The sequence below is a fragment of the Ctenopharyngodon idella genome, chromosome 20 (assembly GCF_019924925.1).
Source record: "Ctenopharyngodon idella isolate HZGC_01 chromosome 20, HZGC01, whole genome shotgun sequence".
Classification (NCBI taxonomy): domain Eukaryota; kingdom Metazoa; phylum Chordata; class Actinopteri; order Cypriniformes; family Xenocyprididae; genus Ctenopharyngodon; species Ctenopharyngodon idella.
This window is the reverse complement of record NC_067239.1, coordinates 3,985,882-4,012,692: the sequence shown is the minus strand read 5'-3', so window position 1 is coordinate 4,012,692 and position 26,811 is coordinate 3,985,882. Positions and strand designations below refer to the sequence as shown.

Below are 26,811 nucleotides of genomic sequence, written 5' to 3'. Positions count from 1 at the left end.
TATAAGCATTCTGAGACATGAAATGAAATGAATAACTGGGAATTTTATTAACATTAAATCTTCCTTCTCCTATTTTCACCTCAAAATTTTGGGTAGGCTGTGCCTCCCCAGACAAGCTGCCTTACTTAGTTTGACATATTGGTCATAGACATGAGATCATTCAGCCATGACATCCACATCCGTGGTGTTACGCTGAGAATTCTAACCATCTACCCTCCACTTAGTGGTATTGAGGGTTTAACCACAGAGCCACAGAGTGACTGAAGCATCCTGTGAGAAAACCAACTGCTCTGTCACTATCTACAGGTCAATGAAATCTCCCATTCATGGAGGTCTAAGCAGCAGACCCAAACCAAGAACACCTAATGGGATCAGTTCTGCTATTTTGATTGTATGAGAGCTGGCCAGGTGAGATAATGTTTGGAATCAGACTTGAATGCAGTGTTTTGGGTTGTGAAAATTGTTGTATGAGGTTATGGATGATGAATGGTAGTGTGCAAAGGGTTTCCTGTGGATGCAGGACGAGGGTGAAAAGTTAAAGGAGGTGAAGGGGTACTGGGGCAAAGTACATGAACAATAATAGTATGAGGAAAGATTTAAGATGTATTTTTGGCATCTTGTTTGCTACAGTATGTGATAGAACGCTCTGTTCAGTGTTGGTTTTTATAATGAAATACCCAGAGACTAGATTTAAAAAACAGGACAACAAACACACCAAAAAGCACATGCAGTACTGTATATACACAAAACTTGCACTGATAGATTGCATATTTTGTTTAGGTTTATAATCCGGGAGTGAGACTTATAATTTGGCATTTTAAAATTGAAAATGATTTCAGATTTAACTTTGTTTATTTTTCTTACTTGCGTGATTATGTCCATGTTTTTGCCTGAATACGCTCAATTTCACAAGCAGCTACAAAAACAATTGTGTGATAAATATGTACTTAAAATCCATCATCCCTGACAGGTCTCGTTTTTTTTTTTTTTTTAACAGCCTAAGTTAGATGCATAATTTATGTTTCTAATTTCACCACAGATGTTGATCCATTGCACATCCTATGAAAATAAAGCTGAGAATAATGTAAATAGCATTTATGGGAAGTTTTACTACTCTAGATCAGTCTGTTGACATATATACTCATAGTGTACACACAGTGCTCCTTTATAATTGATAATTTCAGTTCCTCTCCATGAATCTGTCATTTGATTGGGCCGGGTCCGGAAAGCCCTGCATCTTCTATTCATAAGACCCAGCTGTTTACCACAGTGTACACATGGTCTAGTAATATTCAGGAACATCTTGTACAAGACTGCCAGCGGTGATCAAAACAAGTAGAAGCAAAACACGGAGGTCTCATCAACACCTTTCAGCTGCACAAACAACAAAATGGATATTTCAGTGACAATGGCGGTCTTTTGGAGACAGTTAGATAAAGTCATGCCACATGTAAGATCAAACAGTCCAGACCCTCTTCCCGTTCTTTAATCTTACATGGTAGCACTAAAGCTGTTTCTCTATATGCAACATTTATATCTTCACTTAATAAAGTAGTGATGGGAAGATTGAATTGCGAATCAGTTCTTTTGAACAATTTGTTTCAATGAACCACAATTCTTTTTTATGTAATGGTGTCATAATGTAGTCCCTGACTTCCTGCTGTAGCACATTAAATGGTCTATACAAAAGCAATATCACACTGGTAGCCGTGTGATAAGGCTGTATACCAGTCCTGTATATACAGCTATCACATGGCTATGAATGTGATATTGCATTTATACAACAGTTCGACGGCACAAGTTAGTAAATAAATAAGAAACAACAACAGAGTGTCTTTAAAAACCCTCTTTTGTGCAGAACTACTTCCTTCCGCCATGGATTCAAATCTCAAGTTGACAGTTTAACAGTTGAGCCCAAGCCTTCGTTACTAATTCTAAAACATCACTTTAGAACTAATAACGAAGGAACGTTGAGTCATTGAAGCTTATTGTATTATGTACATTAGAGTATTATGGAATTATGAGAGAGAGATCGACTAAACGAGAGTATTACCTGCATTTAATATAGCATTCATTCTTCAGGGTGATGTCCATAATATTATATCCATTATAAAAAATCAGTTTGAATGTCCACTGAGGAAAGTGATATCTTTGTCTTTGTCCTTTTAAAGATTTCCCATGACCGCGCTAAAACAACCAGTTCCTTTCAATTTGCTACTGACTCACTCATAAAGACAGTCTTTCCCATCATCTAATGCTATAATAATGTAACTTTCATTGAAGTCGAAATCACAATCACTAAAAGACCCTTTCTCAATACCAAATATGGCATATTATTTATAAAAAAAATAATATTGAACAATAATATTTAAATTAACAATAGCCATCAGACAATAGGAAATAAACACAAGCAAACAATTCAGTCAAATGTACAAAAACATAACTCCAGTACAGGATTTATGTTAAATATAGCCTAAATATAAAGTTCTGAAACTTAATTCTCCCCTTAACCCAAATCGATTTGCATCTGGAACAAGTAATAGATTAATAAAACCAAAGATTGCCTTTTTGATATACCCAAAATGAATTATATATCATGTTTAACCACTATCTACATAAGAGCCAGCGGCAAATTCCCGAAGGACTGGCAGAGATGAAGCTGTTCTCTGCGGGTACATGAGCGCTGAATGGCCGCTGACGGCCTGGAGCCCACATCTGTGAAAGCGTCTAAACAAATTGTAAAATAGTCGCTATGTTTATATATGAGTCACATATTTGAGGTCTAAATAACTACATTCTCGCCTAAAAACTACATTCCCTGACACAACAACAATAGTATTTGTAAAAAAAAACCATGGTGGATTTGCTCAACAGCCATGACATACAAACGGTTCGAGTGCTGATACTGGGGGAATATCGCAGGGCTCTCAGCCAATCAGATTTGAGATCCAGAAAGAACTCTTGTATAAATTCCAATAAAGCCATATACTGTATAGGCACATATTGCTATCATGACATTTATAATACATTTCATTATTAAGAGTGTTTGTGGCATTTGCATGTATTTGAATATAATGCATTTCCTTTCAACAATACTAAGGTTTACATTTGGCCAAAAAAGATTTTGCTTTTTTTTTTTTGCATGCTTTTTATTAAAATTGTTTTGTTTGCAAGTTGATCAAATTTGCAGTAAATTTTATTTGTAATGTCAAATGGTTTCTAATATTCATCTACCGAAGTAACTTTCTTTGTCTTGAGTTCTGTAAAGGTTACCTCAAAGTTCCAAACCAACTGTTCTCACACAAATGTAAATGAAATATTTGTACAATCAAGACACAAACTCTTAATCTTAAAACATTAAAAAAGGTTAGCGTTTTAAACGTTCCCAGAACTTCATGCAAATAACGTTTTCTTAACTTAATGAAAGCACTAGGAAAACGTTTTTACAACAAAATTGTTAGCTGTGATCATTCATCAAAGTAATTCTTCAAAGTTGACTTCTTTTGACAAATAAGAAAAGTCTGCTTTCCTGGAAAATCGTGAATCATATTGTGAACACGAAAGCCGTAATCCTTGTATAGATGCGTCAGGCAGACAGCAGTGTTGTGAGCTGTGTGTGTGTGTGTGTGTGTGTGTGTGTGTGTGTGTGTGTGTGTGTGTGTGTGTGTGTGTGTGCGTGCGTGTAATGATGTTTTACAATTAGAATGAGCTGGAGTCTTCCTGCTCAGTCACCATATGGAAATGTTTTAGTGAGCAAGGTATCAAAGTGAGACACCTGTAAGACATTAAGGGCAAAGTTCTGCACACTGATGAGTTGAGTGTGTTTTGGTTGATGAAGGAGAACTGCGAAGTGTACATTGATGTGTTTTAGTCATACACCTGCGATAAATTACACGCAAGCACAGCACATACACACATGACAGACACAGTTTTATATCAACAGAAAAATAAAGCAATGCAGTCCAACCCCAACAAGGTGCTGAAGAGACCTGCAGCTGCACTGAACAGTGTAAATAAAACCCTAATTTCAGCTCACTCCTGACTGTCCGTGACAGCGCTTCCTGTCTCTAAGAGGGCTGTCAGAACAGGGTTTACTCCACCATGAGGGTTGAGATGGTAGTATGCATAAGCTTTCACCTTTGGAAATGACATAATTACTAGTTTCTCTAAAGTACAGGAAGGAAACCAAGTTTTTCATTTACTGACTTTAGAAAAAAAAAAAAAAAAAAAAAAACATGGAAGTGTCTGACACATGGCACATACAGTACGTTATAAACATATTTATACAAGAAGGTGGCCCCAAAAATATTTGGACGCTTAAGTCATGTTTAAAAATGCATGAACGTCTTTGCATTAAACATCAAACCAAGTAGCAAGAGCTTTCAGAACTAACTTCACATTTTTGCATTGACTTTAACTGGTGTCAGTGTCATTTTTTTTAGTGGAGGTATGAAGTCAGTTCACCTCAAGTTCATGCAGGTGTCCTAGCAGGTGTAGTTCATCACATTAACTGTGAACATGTTCCACTTATGTCCAGATACTGAACAGAATATCTATTGTTTTACAGTTTAAAACCTATCAAACATTTGTGAAATGTTTTGTTTAAAAAGTCTGCTTGTGCTAAATCTCTTCAAAAGTAAATGCTAAAAATATTTTGTATCTAATGAAAGACATTTTAAAGTGTGTCTTAAGCGTCCAAGTACTTCTAGGGCCATTGTAAATACACTAGCCATGAAGAATTGAGATTTATCTCCAAAGCTCACTACCATTAGTTAGGCTTTAGTAATTCGCCTTATCCAAAGAGCTAAATGTCAACTCAGTGATGTTGTGGTTTTTCTTTTTGGCATTACTGAACTTGGTAATTTGTTTTACATTCTGTTACAATATAAGTTTGTTGATGTTTCATCATTCTGATTTTAATTTCTTTTCCACATAGCAGAGGTTGATCAAAACAAAATGCTGGTAATTACAATCATATATTCATTTGAAAAGAATATTAGAACTCTAAAGGAGAAATAAACAACATGCTGCAGCTGTCCGCTTTGAGCGTTATTTAATTGGGGCGGCTTTGTGTGTGTGTGTGTGTGTGTGTGTGTGTGTGTGTGTGTGTGTGTGTGTGTGTGTGTGTTAAGGGGGAGGGGAGGGGAGGGGGGGGGGGGGGTGTTAACGTAAACCCTAAGTTAAGGGGACAAAATGTCACCACAAAGATGGCAATATCCGAAATCCTTGACCTTGTGGGGACATTTTTGGTCCCCATGAGGGAAACAGCTTTTAAATCATAATTATGTTTTTGAAAATCTAAAAATGCAGAAAGTTTTCTGTGATGGGTAGGTTTAGGTTTAGGGGATAGAATATACAGTTTGTAGAGTAAAAAAATCATTATGTCTGTGGAAAGTCTCCATAAAATATGAAAACCCAACACGTGTGTGTGTGTGTGTGTGTGTTTGTGTTGAATGCGAATGCTCAGAGGATATGAGACATTGATGATATCAGGGCAGACAGCCAAACGATGAGCAGAGGTTCCTCTGGGTTCCTTTAAAAAACAGGAAGGCCTGCTGATTGACTACGGCCTGGGGAGTTCAGAGTGTGTATGTGTGCCTGTGTGTATGTGTGCGTGTGTGTATGTGTGTTCTTATGAGGACACAAATGTGTATAATGACATGGGTATTACAACGTAAACATGGTTTATGAGGACACTTCCTGTGTCCTTGTAAACCAAATGGCTTAAAAAACATACTAAATGGTGTTTTTTGAAATTCAAAAAATGCAGACAGTTTCCTGTGATGGGTATGTTTAGGGGTAGGGGTAGTGTAGGGGGATAGAATGTACAGTTTGTACAGTATAAAAACCATTATGCTATGGAGAGTCCCCGTAAACCACATATACATGTATGTGTGTGTGTGTGTGTGTGTGTGTGTGTGTGTGTGTGGCATTTCTGTATTGATTTTTATGGAGTTTAAGTGAGTAGCAGCAATACTTCACGTGGATAACGTATACTGTAGCTACACCGATCAGACATAACATTATGACCACCTTCCTAATATTGTGTTGGTCCCCCTTTTGCTGCCAAAACAGCCCTGACCCGTCGGGGCATGGACTCCACTAGACCCCTGAAGGTGTGCTGTAGTATCTGGCACCAAGATGTTAGCAGCAGATCCTTAAAGTCCTGTAAGTTGTGAGGTGGGTCCTCCATGGATCAGACTTGTTTGTTCAGCACATCCCACAGATACTCGATTGGATTGAGATCTGGGGAATTTGGAGGCCAAGTCAACACCTCAAACTCGTTGTTGTGCTCCTCAAACCATTCCTGAACCATTTTTGCTTTGTGGCAGGGCGCATTATCCTGCTGAAAGAGGCCACAGCCACCAGGGAATACCTGTTTCCATGAAATAGTGGTCTGCAACAATGCTTATGTAGGTGGTGCCTCCGCCGGTTTGCCTTCTTCCCATAATGCATCCTGGTGCCATGTGTTCCCCAGGTAAGCGGCGCACACGCACCCAGCCATCCACGTGACGTAAAAGAAAACGTGATTCATCAGACCAGGCCACCTTCTTCCATTGCTCCGTGGTCCAGTTCTGATGCTCACGTGCCCACTGTTGGTGCTTTCGGCAGTGGACAGGGGTCAGCATGGGCACCCTGACTGGTCTGCGGCTATGCAGCCCCATAGATGCACTGTGCGATGCACTGTGTATTCTGACACCTTTCTATCAGAACCAGCATTAACTTCTTGAGCAATTTGAGCTACAGTAGCTCGTCTGTTGGATCGGACCACACGGGCCAGCCTTCGCTCCCCACGTGCATCAATGAGCCCTGGCCGCCCATGACCTTGTCGCCGGTTCACCACTGTTCCTTCCTTGGACCGCTTTCAATAGATACTGACCACTGCAGACCGGGAACACCCCACAAGAGCTGCAGTTTTGGAGATGCTCTGACACAGTCATCTAGCCATCACAATTTGACCCTTGTCAAACTCGCTCAAATCCTTATGCTTGCCCATTTTTCCTGCTCCTAACACATCAACTTTAAGGACAAAATGTTCACTTGCTGCCTAATATATCCCACCCACTAACAGGTGCTGTGATGAAGAGATAATCAGTGTTATTCACTTCACCTGTCAGTGCTCATAATATTATGCCTGATAGGTGTACATACAGCTTATTACTATTGAAAATGAAATCATAATGAGGACCCCTGTAGACCCTCATGAGTGTGTGTCAGACTCTATAGGCCACGTTCACACTGTAAAGTTTCAGGAGTGACAACCGCATTTAATTATGGGAGTGAATCCCCTAAACTATCATTCCATGTGTTTACGGAACATGGCTCACTCCTGAAATCATAATAATAGACACCGCGGCAACTATATATATCTAAAACACCATCTACAGAGCGGTCATATCTTGTATATGAAGTTTATGCAGTAATGTAGTCTAGGCAGGTGTGGGTATATATATATATATATATATAGAGAGAGAGAGAGAGAGAGAGAGATGCACCGATGTATCGGCTAACAATCGGTATCGGCTGATAAAAGCTATTATTATCACTATCGGCCATCGGCCGATTGTTTAAACTTAAAGTGACGTTAAAGCAGGCTCTTTTTGACCCTATGAAGCACCCGTAGTTCAAGCCAGGGTTGCCAGGTCTGCGTTTTTTTTTTCCCTACATCAAATATTATTTGTAGCACCTCCCATCCAATAATCGCAAAAAGATTTGTGCTTTATTACTTCTGACAAGAATTAAAGTTTAAGTTTTCAAATGTTGTATATTTTATCATGAAACTCAAACAATAAATGGCGTTTTGACGCTTTTAAATGTGACGTGTCAGATCGCTGTAATGCTTCAGTTCAGGCGGCAGCGCGGAGCGCGAGTCTTTTCTTCTTCTTCAATACAAGTTACATCTCGAAAAACATGAATGAACATCAAAGGTATGTTGAAATATATTGTACAACTTACCACAATCATGTCTCACGTAATCACTTTATTTGTGTTTCAATCGCGGAAAGACGTCAATAAAACAGTTTGTGAACAATATGTCACATCATGTCACGTTTACCTCAGGAATGTTTTCCAATGTTCACAGTTCCTTAGCTATCTACATATAAAAACACACTAGAGAGGAGCTTATTTACTGTTAATTACATGTTTGTGCAAATTTGCCATGAAGACAAGTGCTACCTTATATGATACTAAGTTTTATATATTTCAGTTTTTATTTGAGTGTAATTATCTGAAAATAAACAGCAGCTGAATATAATACCTCTGCTGTTAATTGTAACCTCTAATATTGTAGTGTACCAAATGAGAGGGTTCCCTGTATAGTTTGCAACATTATTTGGGAGAGATTTTTTTTTTTTTCCTTAAGAAAAACCAAACTATCGGTATTGGCCGATATCATTCTGAATAATCGGCTATCGGTGCATCTTTTTTATATATATATATATATATATATATATATACATACGCACAGTAGACAGACATTCTACTGACTATAAGTAACTTTGCAAGTACATGTTAACTTTTTCTAACCCTAACCCTACCAGTCTACTAGCACTGAGAGTTAACATTACACCTACATGTCTGCTACTGTAGGTGCAACCTTACTTATAGTAAATAGAATGTGTAAAAGGGACCATTAAAATAACGTGTAACCATATTTTTAAATGCAGTTGTGGATCCCAAAAGCATGGTCATGGTGTACAAATGAAAAGCATGCTTTTGTTTTCAGTAGCAGTATCAGAGTTCCTCAGCTCTCTGAGTTCACTATAATCATAATACTTTTCTTGGCTGGAAAAAGGGATGAAAAAGAGGCCTAGAGCATGATGATCGTACCTGAGCCTCTTTGTCTCTGTCCCCTGTAAGACTAAACCATCGCTCCTAGCAGGGGCTGTTTTGGTTTGGCTGGCACAGACCTCTGTGCAAACAGGAAACTGGTGCGCTGCTGTAAATCTTGCTGTTGCCGCAGTGACTGGGTCATGACCTTTGACACTGACATTGGATAGGCTGTACAGAAGCTTAGGATGTGGAGTGTAAATGAGAGACGATTGGTCAAGTGATCCGGTCACCGTCCGTAACATCATTAGTGGCATGTGACGACTGGAATACTAAAGAAGGCTTGATGTATTAGATTTAAATGCATCTAAAACATTTAAACGTTTATTTATTATTAAATTAAGTAAGTTTCAGAAAATTTCCACTATTCCCACAAAGAAGCAAAAGCTAATGAAGAAACAGTCAGACAGGTAAATGCTGTTGTGAAATATAAATGTTCAAGCTTGTTTTATAACACTGAATGATTTGATGATGCAAGTCAGAACTTGCGCAAGTAGCTTTCGTTTTGAAGTATTATAAAGTTAATCTTGCTCTTAAAATGGTACAGGGGTATCAGTTGATAATGCCATGGTACTTTTGTTATTATCACTGAATTATTATCATATTCATAGGATTTTTTTCTGATGAGATGCTCATGACAGTTTCAATTTGTCACTGCAGACCTTGATTCAGTGTTCTGATCAAAATGCGTATTTTTGTTTCTTTAAAAAGGCTCATGCTTTATATCTTTTAGCGCTTGCGGAAGAATGTAGGAAGTCATGATGACAGACAGAGTCACATAATTTCTCTGAGTAATGCTTCCTGCCGCAGCCGATTCAAACTGAGCAGCGTGTCCAATCGTTCTGTTTTCTAACAGACTGAGCTATTGTGCATGTCATCACTTTGGAATTCTGAATGTGAAGTAAGAGGCATGGGAATCTCTGAGCTAATGATTCATTTTGATTCACTTTCCTTCAGGCGAAAGTCTTGAACTGTGGAATATGTTGCTTAACATTTCAGATGCACTTCCTGATGTTCCAGCATGTTATATCACTCATTCCCAGAACATAGTGAAATCGTAGTATGTTTGATTCTACAATACTTTACTTGAATCTATCGTTCTTTCCATCCATCCATCCATCCATCTATCCATCTATCCATCTTTCTTTCTTTCTTTCTTTCTTTCCATCCATCCATCCATCCATCCAGTGTTCTTTCCATCCATCCATCCATCCATCCATCCACTGTTCTTTCCATTCAACCATTGTTGTTTCCATCCATCCACTGTTCTTTCCATCCATCCTTCCATCCATCCATCCACTGTTCTCCTTCTATCTATTTTTTTCTATCTATCGTTCTTTCCATCCATCCATCTATTGTTCTTTCTTTCTTTCTTTCTTTCATACTATCTATATCTATCCATTAATCCATCCATCCATCCATCCACTGTTCTTTCCATCCATCCATCCATCCTTCATCCATCCACTGTTCTATCTATCTATCTATCTATCTATCTATCTATCTATCTATCTATCTATCCACTGTTCTTTCCATCCTTACACCATCCATCCATCCACTGTTCTTTCCATCCATCCATCCATCCATCCATCCATCCTTCCATCCTTCATCCATCCACTGTTCTATCTATCTATCTATCTATCCACTGTTCTTTCCATCCATCCATCCATCATCCACTGTTCGTTCTATCTATCTATCTATCTATCTATCTATCTATCTATCTATCTATCTATCTATCTATCTATCTATCCACTGTTCTTTTCATCCTTACACCATCCATCCATCCATCCACTGTTCTTTCCATCCATCCATCCATCCATCCATCCATCCATCCATCCATCCTTCCATCCTTCATCCATCCACTGTTCTATCTATCTATCTATCTATCTATCTATCTATCTATCTATCTATCTATCCACTGTTCTTTCCATTCAACCATTGTTGTTTCCATCCATCCACTGTTCTTTGCATCCATCCATCCATCCATCCATCCACTGTTCTCCTTCTATTTTTTTCTTTCTATCTACGTTCTTTCATCCATCCATCCATCCATCCTTCATCCATCCACTGTTCTATCTATCTATCTATCTATCTATCTATCTATCTATCTATCTATCTATCCACTGTTCTTTCCATCCTTACACCATCCATCCATCCATCCATCCATCCACTGTTCTTTCCATCCATCCATCCATCCATCCATCCATCCTTCCATCCTTCATCCATCCACTGTTCTATCTATCTATCTATCTATCTATCTATCTATCTATCTATCTATCTATCTATCTATCTATCTATCTATCTATCTATCTATCTATCATCCACTGTTCTTTCCATCCATCCATCCATCCTTCATCCATCCACTGTTCTATCTATCTATCTATCTATCTATCTATCTATCTATCTATCTATCTATCTATCTATCTATCTATCTATCTATCTATCATCCACTGTTCTTTCCATCCATCCACCCATCCATCCACTGTTCTATCTATCTATCTATCTATCTATCTATCTATCTATCTATCTATCTATCATCCACTGTTCTTTCCATCCATCCATCCATCCACCCATCCATCCACTGTTCTATCTATCTATCTATCTATCTATCTATCTATCTATCTATCTATCTATCTATCTATCTATCTATCTATCTATCATCCACTGTTCTTTCCATCCATCCATCCATCCACCCATCCATCCACTGTTCTATCTATCTATCTATCTATCTATCTATCTATCTATCTATCTATCTATCTATCTATCTATCTATCTATCTATCTATCATCCACTGTTCTTTCCATCCATCCATCCATCCATCCATCCACCCATCCATCCACTGTTCTATCTATCTATCTATCTATCTATCTATCTATCTATCTATCTATCTATCTATCTATCTATCTATCTATCATCCACTGTTCTTTCCATCCATCCTTCCATCCTTCATCCATCCACTGTTCTATCTATCTATCTATCTATCTATCTATCTATCTATCTATCTATCTATCTATCTATCTATCTATCTATCTATCATCCACTGTTCTTTCCATCCATCCATCCATCCATCCATCCATCCACCCATCCATCCACTGTTCTATCTATCTATCTATCTATCTATCTATCTATCTATCTATCTATCTATCTATCTATCTATCTATCTATCTATCTATCATCCACTGTTCTTTCCATCCATCCTTCCATCCTTCATCCATCCACTGTTCTATCTATCTATCTATCTATCTATCTATCTATCTATCTATCTATCTATCTATCTATCTATCTATCTATCATCCACTGTTCTTTCCATCCATCCATCCATCCATCCATCCATCCATCCACTGTTCTATCTATCTATCTATCTATCTATCTATCTATCTATCTATCTATCTATCTATCTATCTATCTATCTATCTATCTATCATCCACTGTTCTTTCCATCCATCCATCCATCCACCCATCCATCCACTGTTCTATCTATCTATCTATCTATCTATCTATCTATCTATCTATCTATCTATCTATCTATCTATCTATCTATCTATCTATCTATCATCCACTGTTCTTTCCATCCATCCATCCATCCACCCATCCATCCACTGTTCTATCTATCTATCTATCTATCTATCTATCTATCTATCTATCTATCTATCTATCTATCTATCTATCTATCATCCACTGTTCTTTCCATCCATCCATCCATCCATCCATCCACCCATCCATCCACTGTTCTATCTATCTATCTATCTATCTATCTATCTATCTATCTATCTATCTATCTATCTATCTATCTATCTATCATCCACTGTTCTTTCCATCCATCCTTCCATCCTTCATCCATCCACTGTTCTATCTATCTATCTATCTATCTATCTATCTATCTATCTATCTATCTATCTATCTATCTATCTATCTATCATCCACTGTTCTTTCCATCCATCCTTCCATCCTTCATCCATCCACTGTTCTATCTATCTATCTATCTATCTATCTATCTATCTATCTATCTATCTATCTATCTATCTATCTATCTATCTATCTATCATCCACTGTTCTTTCCATCCATCCATCCATCCATCCATCCACCCATCCATCCACTGTTCTATCTATCTATCTATCTATCTATCTATCTATCTATCTATCTATCTATCTATCTATCTATCTATCTATCTATCTATCTATCTATCTATCTATCTATCATCCACTGTTCTTTCCATCCATCCTTCCATCCTTCATCCATCCACTGTTCTATCTATCTATCTATCTATCTATCTATCTATCTATCTATCTATCTATCTATCTATCTATCATCCACTGTTCTTTCCATCCATCCATCCATCCATCCATCCACCCATCCATCCACTGTTCTATCTATCTATCTATCTATCTATCTATCTATCTATCTATCTATCTATCTATCTATCATCCACTGTTCTTTCCATCCATCCTTCCATCCTTCATCCATCCACTGTTCTATCTATCTATCTATCTATCTATCTATCTATCTATCTATCTATCTATCTATCTATCATCCACTGTTCTTTCCATCCATCCATCCATCATCCATCCTTCCATCCATCCACTGTTCTATCTATCTATCTATCTATCTATCTATCTATCTATCTATCTATCTATCTATCTATCATCCACTGTTCTTTCCATCCATCCATCCATCCATCCATCCATCCATCCTTCCATCCTTCATCCATCCACTGTTCTATCTATCTATCTATCTATCTATCTATCTATCTATCTATCTATCTATCTATCATCCACTGTTCTTTCCATCCATCCATCCATCCATCATCCATCCATCCACTGTTCTATCTATCTATCTATCTATCTATCTATCTATCTATCTATCTATCTATCTATCTATCCACTGTTCTTTCCATTCAACCATTGTTGTTTCCATCCATCCACTGTTCTTTGCATCTATCCATCCATCCATCCATCCACTGTTCTCCTTCTATTTTTTTCTTTCTATCTACGTTCTTTCCATCCATCCATCTATCCATCTACCTATCTATTGTTCTTTCTTTCTTTCATACTATCTATCCATCCATCCATCCATCCATCCATCCACTGTTCTTTCCATCCATCCATCCATCCATCCATCCATCCATCCATCCATCCATCCACTGTTCTTTCCATTCATTCATCCATCCACTGTTCTTTCCATCCATCCATCCATCCATCCATCCATCCATCGTTCTTTTCATTCATCCATCCATCCTCCCATCCACTGTTCTTTCCATCCATCCATCCATCCACTGTTCTTTCCATCCATCCACTGTTATTTCCATCCTTCCATCCATCCATCCATCCATCCATCCATCCATCCACTGTTCTTTCCATCCATCCATCCATCATCATCTATCTAACTGTCTGTCTATTTATCTATCTATTGTTCTTTCCGTCCATTCACTTGTTCACTGTGTTGGCTTGTATAAATTATCAAATAATCTAATGTCACTTTTCTTGCTAATTATAACAGCACAAAGTAATGGCAACACACAAATAATTTTCTGTGAATGAGCCTTGCAGCAGAAAGATGAGATTGATAATCATTATCCATGTGAAGGGTCTCCTGAGGATTTGGTACAGAGACGACAGTGTGTTTTCCAGGATGTAGTCTAAAATAGACTTATTTCTAAAAAGGTCAAGTGAGACAACACTAAATTGAGTTGAAAAAGAAAGCAACTTTTGTTAGAGTGCACAAAGCATCCTCTATCTCTCTCCTCTCATCCTACTTACTCCCTTCTTCCTGTCCTCATTTGGCAGTGGCCCTTGAGTACCCAAACGGCTGCAGTTCAGAGGTCAGGCACTTAAGCCTGAATAATGTGTGGCTTGTATCATCTCTATCACACCCTATTTGTGCTCTCTGTTTCTGACAAGACAGAGTGGTTTTGTATAGAAGAGATGTTGCAGAATGGAAAGACTGACTAGACAATCTCCAGGGACAAAAATGAGTTTTTTAAATGAACAGTAGGAGTAAGAACACGAGAGGAAATGAGAGGGGAGAAGAAAAAAGAAAAAAAACAGGATGTTCTGACTAAGAAATGTCAAATAATTTGGCAGCACCATATACACAGCCCAGAGTATATGTGGTATAAATTACGTCTGATTGAAATAATCATCATTACTAATGATTATGAGTGAAACTCAGCACCAACAGTGAACTGATATAACTTACAATAAATTCCAAAGTCATACGATAGCTTTATGTGAAAAAAGTTTGTTTTATTTCTCATACAAAGTACAATATTTATTATTTCATACTAAGCTTAAGCTAATAGCTATATTTTGATACAGGTAGCTGGTTTCTAGATAAGTTTAAGGTGGTCATTATCCAATCCAAGCTTGTCATTAGCTGGTTGACCTTAAGCTGACATGCTTTAGCTAGTTTGTTGCTGGTCTATGAAGATCTACCAGCTAATGACCACCATGTTCCAATACACTAAGGCCCTGTGTACACCTGGTATTAAGATGTGTTTTGGTCGATCGGATCACAAGTAGACGAGGGAGACATATACCTGTTTACACCTGGTGTTTTAATCCGTCTCTTTTGTCCACTTTCAACCACTTCTGTCTGGTTTCTTTGATGGGAATGCCTATGGGCAGAAAAATGTATGGGCTTTTTCAGATCTTTCAATCTAATGGACAAAATAAGCTCAAGCAATTTACATGTGAACATGAACACGGAGACAAAAACATAAAGAGAGCAGCTTTCGTTTCTGCTCTGTCAGCCGCAAGACTGGCTGAACGCTGTGAGTGTGTGTTAAGAATCAGGAATGGTGAGAGAACATTGTGCTTGGTACGTTTTTCATCTTCAAACCAAACTTGGGTCTTCAGGCGACAATGTTTAAATCCCATCTGACTAGTGCGCTTCCCATAATGTTTACGCATTAGGTTATTAGGCGGAGAGTAGGTGGTCTTTTGTGGCTGTTTGAACACATTCGACCACATGAGCGTTTACAGTACAAAAGCAATCCAGTTGAATGCATTTTCGACTATTAATGGAAGTGGTCAAAAGTTAGTGTCGTCCACTTGGGATTCGATCGACCAAAATGCATCTTAATACCAGGTGTAAAAAGTCTGAAATCGCATACTCTTGAGTAGATACTGATTTTGTGACCTACCAGCGTCAGTTACATCACTTCACTGTCATTCACAAATCCTCTCGTGCAGCGTCATCCATCACTTCAGAATCTTGCCAGAAGCTGTTCTTTTGACCTTTCTATTCATCAAAGAAAAAAAAAAGATCATGGTTTGCACAAAAATATTAAGTAGCAACTGTTTTCAACATAATCATAAGACATGTTTCTTGAGCACCAAATCAGCATATTATTAGAATGGTTTCTGAAGGATCATGTCATTCGACATTGCCGACACTCCCATGGCCTTCGTGGGATAGTAAATTGTCCATCGCATATGCACTTTAGAATCTGGTGGAAAGTGGAATGTTTTCCAATATTTTTCGCCTACCTTTTTATGAATATGTATTCAGACATACTACTCATCTGACATACATGCTTTGTGTACTACAGTAGTAGGGAAGTAGGCAAATTCGTTTAATCAGTCGACATTGAGGAAAAAAACTTAATGTACATACTTAATGTGCCTAATACGTAATGTAATTCAGTACTTTTTATAAAAAGTAACTCAATATTGTAATGCATCACTTTTAAAAGTAATGTTCCCCAAAAACTAAGAACATTCAGTAATTCACTTACATGAAAGTATACTCAAGTCTTTGGTCTGTTGGATTCACCAGACTGGTCTGATGTGGTCTTGAAGCTTTTAGAGAATTTAATACATTAAATGTGGGCAGTTGTGGCCTAATGGGAGATACTGACATGTATACCACAGTGTATAACACTTAAATATTTTTTATGATTGGACATTGGAGGCATTTGCTGTTTGATAGTGTTCGTGAATACTGAAGTCACCATAAAAATCAGATGACATACTTTCTGGAGGAATCAAACTGTGAAGAACTTTAACATTCCACATTATCACGTAATACAGTAAAAGATCTTTTGTTCTGTCACTCTCTAAAGACTGATTTAACACGAATAACACAGTTATTCGTATCATGCTGTAAAACCCCCTTAAACAGCAGCCAAACAAAAGAGCCTGTAAACTCAAATAAACAGACAAAAGCGAAGCAGCGTGGATTCATCTGACGTGGTCTTGGAGCTTTTAGAGAGTGAATACGTGAAATGCTGGGATGTTGTGCAGCTCAAATGACTCAGGTGGTCTCAGACAGGCCATGGGGCGATTTACAAGCCGAGCTTCCTGGAAGTGTCTGTGATACTGACAGCAGGAATGGAACGCTGGCCATTTTGAGGTTTACACCACTACCAGGAGACAATTTAATCCAGTTAAAGATGTGAAATAAAACCTAGAACAATAAAAAAGTTACACAGCCAGGAAAGTTAGGGAGGATGAACTGTTGGTGGATTTGGGAATCTTACAACAATTACACAATTTACTGTTACAGTTAAAACCATGATGCTGCTCAAATTGTTTGCAAAAGAACACTGCCTCTGTGTGAATGCCATGATGTCTTTTATTAAAAGAAGAGTTGTTGATTAAAGAGACCCCATCCAGAGGGCTGCAGAAGGCCTAATCCCCTGTTGAGCTGGAGTGATGAGACGCTGGGGAGTAAAACAACTCCTCGAGCCAATTTTTTTTTTTTTGTAATGGCTTAATCCATTTTTCTAGGGAATGTGCTAAATCTGGCTCTGAACTCAGTATCCGACAGTGCAGATGCAGAAAACGTGATTTACAATACTTAAAGTCATTCTTTCTGTGCTGATTGGAAAGTCATGATTCATGTTACACTTAAAAGGGCTTGAGCCACTGAGTTTGAATCATTTCAAATGCTTTTATCAATCATCTGTTATCTATATTTATTCTTTTTCACTCTTCATAAATGTTGATCACAACACATTCTCAAGGCAGTTCGTAACTATATTACATTTTGGCGAATTAATCGTGAATTGTACTTTTGCATATGATCCCACTGCTGAATAAGTTTAGGGGTAGACTTTCATTCTTACTCTTATTTCCCCCCCTAAAAATCATATGTTTTTGTACAAAGCAAATAGTGTATTCCAGTAACTACACATTTAATCAAGTGTGTCTGTTTGATTTAAATGAAAGCATGTAAATCTTAAAGACAGTTCATCCAAAGCATGGAAATTCTGTCATCATTTTCTCACGCTCATGTTGTTCCAAACCCAAAGACTATTGTTCTTCTTCAAAACATAAATAAGGATATTTTTAATGAAGGCTAAGGCATTTCTGTCCCTCTATTGAAAGTTCACACAACCAAAACCTTGACGCTTCAAAAACTTCATAAAGAGATCATAAAATAAATCCATAATGGTACATATCCATACACACAAGACCAAACTTCATTGTTTCTCGCACATCAAGCAGACTGCTTGAGCTTCTGTTTACCATATTTGATGTGCTCTATGTATGTGCAATGATCAATGTTCATATGAATAAAAGCCTAATTTAAATCTTTTCATCATGCAGCAATCGTGTCTCTTCAGTAAACTTAGGGTGTACTCACACTAGGTGCTCTGAACCATGCCAGAGCGCGTTTGATCCCCAAAGCCCAGTTAGTTTGACTAATGTGATTGCTTCGTACCGTGCCCAGGCGCTGTTTGTTTAGCCGTCCCTGAACCCCCTTGAAACGCCTTGATCGTAGTCGTGAATTTTCTTCCGGGAACGAACACGTTACAGTATTCCTCATTTAAATAATTCCTGCCCAAGGCATACACAAAAAAAAGAGGCGAGGCCTGGTTTATTTAGTTATTAGTGTGCTGAAACTCACGGTCATGGTAAGGGGCGTGACATTTCCAAAACACACTCGTAGCAGTTGACCAATCGCAACACACTGGTCCAGCCAACCAATCAGAGCACATTGAGCTTTTCGGAAAGAGGGGCTTCATAGAGACGGGAACTAAACAGAGTGTTACTGACAGACTTGGAAGGGAGGTGCTGTATTTTTAATGTAAAATAATGTATTTTTTGAACATTCATGCATGAAACCTAAATCATGACTTTGTAAAATGTCCTCTTTAAAACCACTCAATTCAAATGGATTACTTTAATGATGTCTTTCTTACTTTAATGATGTCTTTTTGGTGGAATGGACTTTTGATGGAGGGACAGAAATCTTTCAGGATAGGTTAAAAATATCTTCATTTGTTTTTTGAAGATGAACGAAAGTATTGTTAGAACGACATGAGTGTGAGTAAAAATCTTCATTTTTAGGTGAACTATCCCTTTAAGATTTGCACATCATGTCTTTATCAGCTGTCTAAAATACAAAATTTAATTGGGAATGTTTTATATCATTTGGCATGTTTATTACTGAAATGTAATTAGCCATTAAACAGACACTAAAATCATTTTAAGGGGTGTACATTTGAACAGAGCACGACTTTAATGGAGCACTTCACTGAGGCTTGTAAAATCCTGCCTTCTGAGGTGATTTATTCTGTATCATAGCGAGTCCTTTGGCAACGGGGGCCTCTGCACTAACAAAAGCCAGATCTGAATCCGCACAATGAAGTGGGTCCCCTGGTGCTGTGATCATTTGTCCAAAGGTGACATAAGGGGTTGGAGTACAGCCAGAGTTCCTGATGTAAGTGTGTGTGTTTCAGGGTGATCGTGAAGCAGATCCCTGAAGGCTGGCTTCATTTTTCACTCTGTCATTTAAGCCAACAGTAACGTCAAGCAGAACGAGGAAGAGTTAAAGGTGTGCTGTCTCAGCGGGGACGTTCAGAGAGAATTCTGTCATCGTAGGACCATAGAGGGGGTCAGAATCTTCTGCAAAAATAAACACTGATCCACACAGGGCTCTTTTAGAAAGCATTCATCACTCCTCTCTGCAGGTGTCCATCTGCGGGTGTCAATGAAAACCGATTTACCATATTCATAATCATCAGGACAGTAACACAACATCATACCACAAAACAGACTGATGGGCATATATGGGGTGAAATAATTGTCACAATGCAGCATTACCAATACTACTGCGGTTTTTCAAACATGTACCATACACATATTCTTATAAGCACGCTGGCGGACCATGTTAATGAATATAGTATGGTAGAGTGGGGTAAGATGTGCCACTTTTTACTTCTCTTCTTAGCAAGGAAAAATGAGATAAAGGTAAAACAGTAACACTACAATAGGGTCTCATTTGTTAACATTAACATTAGTTAATGCATTAACTTACATCAATGAGCAATATATTTTTTACAGCTTTCACTGTAAAATGTAATTAGAAAAACTCATTGCCTCAAATTTAGCAAGTAAATTAGCTCGTTTTTAAGTTGATAAAACTTACTACACTTAATAGAGGTAACTAGAAGTTACTTAAAAAACATTTTTGGTAACTCAATTGAGTACTTAGTTCAGTCAACTTAAAGATTTAAAAACACTAACCTCAAAATCGTTTTCTTAACAAGCTTGTTTGTTAACATTACTAGACAAATATGTCGAAACTAATTGCCTTACATTTCTCACAGATGTTTTACTCAAAGTTGTAAGTTGTTAACACAGAGACATACAAAAGAGTGTCGGGACAACAATGGACCGTGCATTTATTTGTATTTATTAAATTGCAAATACTGTTCAAATACTTTTTGTATCTAAAATGTAACTGAATTAATTAAAAATAAATAAAGCTAAAAATATAAACTTAACTAATTAGCTAATAGACATCACTGCAACACAGTGACTGCCTTTAAATAAAGCAACATGCAGCATCAGATTCTTGGTCTTTTCCTGGACTGAAGCAGGCTCTACTCTTCAGCACAATGGTATCTTCACAAAACTCAACAGAAACCCTTTAAATCCCAACAAGAGAACATAACAATAAGCACTAACAGATTTCTCAAGATCTCAGCAGAGGATGATTAAACAACCCCAAAACAGCATTACCAGCTTGACTTATTACAAACCAGTTTGACTTTATGTCTGTCATACATCTACAGAAGTTCGTATCACCATTATGGTGATCAGTGTTTGCTTGTCTTAAACACAAATAAATGCAAGGTCCATTGTTGTCCCAACACTCTTTTGTATGTCTTTGTGTTAACCACTAACAACTTTGAGTAAAACATACTTGAGAAAATTCAGGCAATATTTTAATAATTTAAGGCATATTTGTCTAGTAACATAAACAAGCTTGTTAAAAAAAAAAAAAAAAATGTTTTGTTTTGTTTGCTTGTTGACTGAACTAAGTACTCAACATATGAGTTACCAGTACTCAAGTTTTCTAAGTAACCTCTAGTTACCTCTACTAAGTGTTGTAAGGTTTATCAACTCAAAAATGATGAGCTAATTTACTTGCTTAATTTGAGGCAGTTAGTTTCCACAGGTTTTCTAAGTAAACTCAACTATTTACATTTTACAGTGTTCATTTTCCTTAGTTTCTTCACAGTGCATTAACTAATGTTATCAGATACAACTTTTCATTTTAATAAAATGTATTTGTAAATGTTGAAATTAACATTGACTAAGATTAATAAATGCAGTAGAAGAATTGTTCATTGTTAGTTCATGTTAACCAATGCAGTTAACTAATGAAACCTTATTGTAAAGTGTTACCAATAAAACTAATATAACTAAATATATTTCAGTCAATTCTGTTATCAACTAAAATGATAAGAATGGATCCATAGAGCCATAGAAATGTGACTTCTAAAATAATTTTAAAAAGTTGTCCAGTGGCACAACTTTCCCCACATAAAAAACTAGGGGTAACTGTGTCATATATCAAGGGGTTGGTTAATAAATATTTTTTTTTAAATAAAAATAATTGAGAAAAAAAAAAATACTAAAAGCACAATCTCATATCAAAGTCTGGTTATGCAGTTAGAAACTTTAGAATTACAAAATATTAATCTCTTTTTATTAAGTTTTCAATATTTTCATTTGACAAAAATATTTTCAGTTTTTTTTTTTCAGATTAAGGGAGTGACACTGCCTACCTCCTGGCACATTTTACCCCTAATCATTTATCCTGTATTACCATCTGATACCATTGCTGTACTATGATACTTCCACTGTTCTTTCTTTCTTTCTTTCTTTTTTTATGTTAAGGTTATTCCTTTGCTCAGGTGTACTTCAGTGTGAAAGCTGTATATCAGACTAATTGTATCAGCAAACTCTTGTTTTCATGACCAAGCTGATGTCTGGGGCAGAGGTTGAAATATATTATATTATTTTATTTGCTGAAAAGGTTGAGGGATGTTTTTTTATGGTTTTATGCAGACGCATGCTGAGAAAGAGTCAAAGTTCCCACGTTATATTTTCCTTTTTGTTTCTTTTTGTGTGTGCTTTGGATATGCATTGATACAGAATCATTCCAAGGGGAAAACCTGAGCTTATTTTGGAAAACCATCATTTTACCAGATGAGAGTGTGGGAATATGTGTCAGAATAAAAAAAAAAAAAGAATAAAAAAAAGGATAAGACTTAATGTTTCATGCACCCGTACTCCCCTCAGTCTCTTTAGGTTTGGGTGGGTACATCTGACTTCACGTAAGAGGGGCACATGGGTGAAACAGAAGATCGGACAGTGACCCTGAGGATGTGAACCTGTCATGACTCGTGCTCAACTTATGAGCATATTATCAGATTTTTTACATTCCAGCTGAGCCAGGGGAATAATTTTTGGAGAAATATGTATTATGGAGCCCTAGGTGATTGCAAGCAACCCCCTGGACTATAAATCCTCATTTCGCTGCTCTCTTCGTTTTGTTATTTTAGCACTGAACAAAGAGTGATGCAGAGAGGGGTTGAATCCAGTTTGATGACCCCTACTAAACTCCAACTCTAATGAGGCCTGAATTAAATCACTCACTCGTTGCTTTATTCACTCAGTAAATTTGTCCGTAATTCTGCCGAGGGTATTTTAGTGTAGCTAACAGGTCTGTTTTCATATGTGGATGTGCATTCAAAGGTTTTATGTTATGACTAATATAGCCTGCAGGGTTTCAACACAGGTTAATTAACCTATTATCTAAATTGAAATTGTTCCCAGTTGTTTATCCAACTAATTGTTGTCAGATAATGAACAGCAACACTGACCTAATGGACGTTGTTAATTACTTCAAATGTAGGGACTGCCTACAGTATATGATATAGTTCAGCTAGCTTGTTATCAACTTGGTTTAACAGGCAACACATGCAATTAATTGCACAATATGGTTCCACTTTTTTCTAAACTTTGCTGTCATTCATTGTTTTCATACAGGCTTAGACCTCAGACCTGCTTCTTGGAATTAGTTTGGCTTTAACCTGACATTGTTTTGAAATCCCCTGTAATGAAGCATATCCAATTGTAGTGCTGGCAGCGTATTGCTCTTTTTGGATAATAGCTCTTCTCAAAGTCTGGAATCAGAGAGGCCCTAGTACAGTTAAAAGAAATCTCAATCTTTTGAACCCTAGTTTAGTGCACTCATACAGGCACTGGGAGCCTTTATGTGGTGGCCTGTGGTAATGTTACACAGCTGTATGTCATTTTTGTTTCCCTTTCGAAGGTCCAGAAAACAACCAAAAGCCTCTGTGACAAAAAAGCTCAGTAGGGGGTACTTGATTGTTCTTTGACTTTGTTTCGACACTGCAGAGATCAGAATGATGGACTGAAGTCCGTTAGACACAGTGACTGCAGCGTCACTCACCTGGCTTTAATTAGACCACGTCAAAAGCAGCCAATAAAAATACTTGGTTCCTTTTTGTTGTTCTACACTTATCTTTCATCAGAATGTGCATACTTTCCTTCTACAGTACATAGTATGCAAAAAGGAGTACATTAGATAGTAGGATGCACATGCATATTTTGTTCATATATTAAAATGTGCAGTATGGACATAATGACAGCATCTAAAACGTAGAAATGTTAAAATATTTATGAATCTATCAGTCAGTCAATAAATGCGACAGAATTTCCGTTCATTTTAATATGTAACAGTTTGGGCTTAGGCAAAATGAATGGCAAAATCACAGAATTAAACAATTATAATGTCAAATTAGGTACATGTGTTAAAGGGGACCTATTGTGCCCCTTTTCACAAGATGTAATATAAGCCTCTGGTGTCCCCAGAATGTGTCTGTGAAGTTTCATCTCAAAATACCCCACAGATCATTTATTATAGCTTGTCAAATTTGCCCCTATTTGGGTGTGACCAAAAACATGCCATTTTTGTGTGTGTCCCTTTAAATGCAAATGAGCTGCTGCTCCCGGCCGCTTTCCAGAAGAGGGCGGAGCTTTAACAGCTCACGCTTCGGTTGCTCAACAACAACAAAGCTGGAGAATCTCACGCAGCCAAAACGAGGATTGTCAGTAACGGTGTTCAGCCTTACATTGTTCAAACCGGAGTCGACATTGATGGAGAGACTCAGGAAGAAGTTACAACTTCTAGAATGAAACTGGATGTTTCTGAATGGTTAGTGGATAAATTTATGTACTTGCTGTGGAGTTGATTCAACTCATCGACTAGCATGTGTCATCATGTTAATCTTTTGTGCAAATCCAGTGTTAAATTGACCCTCATTTGTGAAGCAGTCCGGTGTAAAATGACAGCATGGTAACAACACTCTACTACAACTCTTCCTCTTCTCTAAAGCAGCCTAACATGGCCTCACCCCCTTTGTTGCATGTTCTCAAGGGCAGGGTTTATATACATTTTCTGTGATGTCACCAACCCGGGAAGAAGCTCGTTGTAGTCCCTACCAGCCGTTTGTTATAGTCCTTAAAAAGCGATGTCTGTAAAATGTCCCTTTAAATTGAACTTTGAGCGTCGTAACTTTGCAGATGTTGTTTATGCTCAAACAGCAACATTACACACTAACTAAAGTTAAAAAAACTGAAATCATAATCAAGGATCCCTTTAAATAAAACTATTAAATCCTTGAATTCAATATGCTGAATTCGAGTTGATCATAAATAACATGCTTTGATTTTAAATGATGTTTCAGTGTCTGTGAAAATGTATGTGTGCTAAATCTGTGGAGAATGGCTGAGAAATAAGTTCTTCATTAAATTCAGTACCTAGTATGATATGTGATATTATGACATATGATAGTGTGGGAATTCGTAGCCTCCCCTGACACTCCAAACACTACACCGTTCGTGAAAGCATGCTGGGTCTCCTGCCAACCGTGACTGATGCAGAACAAAACAAACCCCTCAGAAAGCAGCTCACAAATTGCAACATCTCGCCCCCAGTAGAGAGGATGGAAACCCACTGGAGGTCTCGACACAAGCCAGACCTGCAATGGCCGCCCCGCTCTGCCTCAGCATGGATCCTGTGGAAGTTGTGATGACTTACCACAACCAAAGTTGTTCCATATATATATTTTAAATAGGCATTAATAATATTTAAATAGGCAAATAATTAAGAGTCTATGACTGGATAATTATTGCTGTGATTATTATGTTTCTAGCATGTTATATGTTTGGCAACAGTTCTTCTAACCCTAATTGATGGAGAGTGTAGCTTTTCATTTCTTAAACAACCATGTAGGAAGACACATCATGGCCATATTTAAGGGATGACAATGTCAAGATTCATCAGGATCAAATTGTGAGAGAATGGTTAGGAAGGGAACACAAAGAATCATTTTCACAAACGAATTGGCACCACTGAATCCAGACCTTAAATTCGTTGAAAGTCTTTGGGATGTGCTGGAGGAGACTTTACACAGTGCTCACCTCTTGCATTGTCAATACAAGATCTTGACCAAAAATGTATGCACCTCTTGACAGAAATAAAGGTTGTTATTTATTTCCATCAATAGGTGAATCAATTTTTGTTCAAGATCTTGTATTGAATGGGTGAATTATTCTGTGAATATCTCAACATGTTTTACAACGTCTTTCTTTGCCATCTAATTGATTTCTGCAGATTTTAGTTACATGTAGTCACTCTATGTGCCCATAAATGTGTGTGCTTGTGTGTAAATCCCTCTTCCCAGTGAGTGGCTGTTAAACGTTGAGCTCACAGGGATTACTTGGTGACTGTGAACGCTGCTCTGTCAGGAAGTTCCCACTGCTTTCGCTATCAGGGCGGAAAATGCATGTTTGTCAGAGATCCTAAACCTGGCATTGATTTCCGCGCCATGTCATTCCTCACCCCTGGCTCCAGCTCAGCCATTTTATCTATATCCTCTTCTCGCTATCCATAATCACATGGATTAGGAGACAAGCAACTGCCAAAAGAGTCTGATTTGTTTAATGTGTACTTGTTTTCACAGTATGTCCTATGACTAATTGGGGAGTCTGTCTCTCAAAACAATCGATTTGTTCATGGTATTATGTACACGTACGCTTATCTCCATTGTAACTGGTCTGACTGTGTTTATTCAAGAAGTCTCAAACCAGACAATCCTCTCAGTGACCAGTCAGAGCAAGACATCATAGTACATGGAACTTTGGTTCATTGTCTTGACAGGAACTTGTTCAGCTGACCAGTTATGGTTCCCAGACGTACTGGCCTGAACGCCAGAAAAGAGGAGCTTTTCCCAGGTACGGTTATTAAATGTTGCTAACATAAGCTTAGGTTTTCAGGCTGCTGCTATTTTAATGCCTGCAGGGCTGATGAGTCAGATGAAGCATTGGGTTACTATAGATGTAACATTTATATTCCAGTTGCTCTGGCATTGTGTCATCCAACCAATGTCAGTAACTGAGGCCAAAATCGCTTTAAGGCAGTTCAATTGGCGGCCAGTTTGGTAAAGATTCCCAGTCAGCAATTTTCTATGTTGATGGGTAATATAATGTGAAAAGTTAAAAAAAAAAATGTGCCAAAAATTGTTCATTTAGAAATACAGCAGCTTGTCACTGGGGTTAGTACTTGTTAAAGGTAGACTATTGTACCTTATTTAATAACATATTAGATAGGTGCATATTAGAACTAAAATGGGATGCATCACAATCAGGGCT

General features: G+C 37.6%; 1 long non-coding RNA gene across 1 annotated transcript in view; it reads left to right on the top strand.

The window, feature by feature from the left end:
* The first annotated feature begins 281 nt into the window (after positions 1-281).
* Positions 282-26,811, top strand: part of LOC127502965 (uncharacterized) — a 54,271-nt gene continuing 27,741 nt past the window's right edge. Inside the window, exon 1 of the long non-coding RNA XR_007926973.1 lies at positions 282-408. This is a non-coding gene — a long non-coding RNA (uncharacterized LOC127502965). The remainder of the gene's footprint in view (positions 409-26,811) is intronic.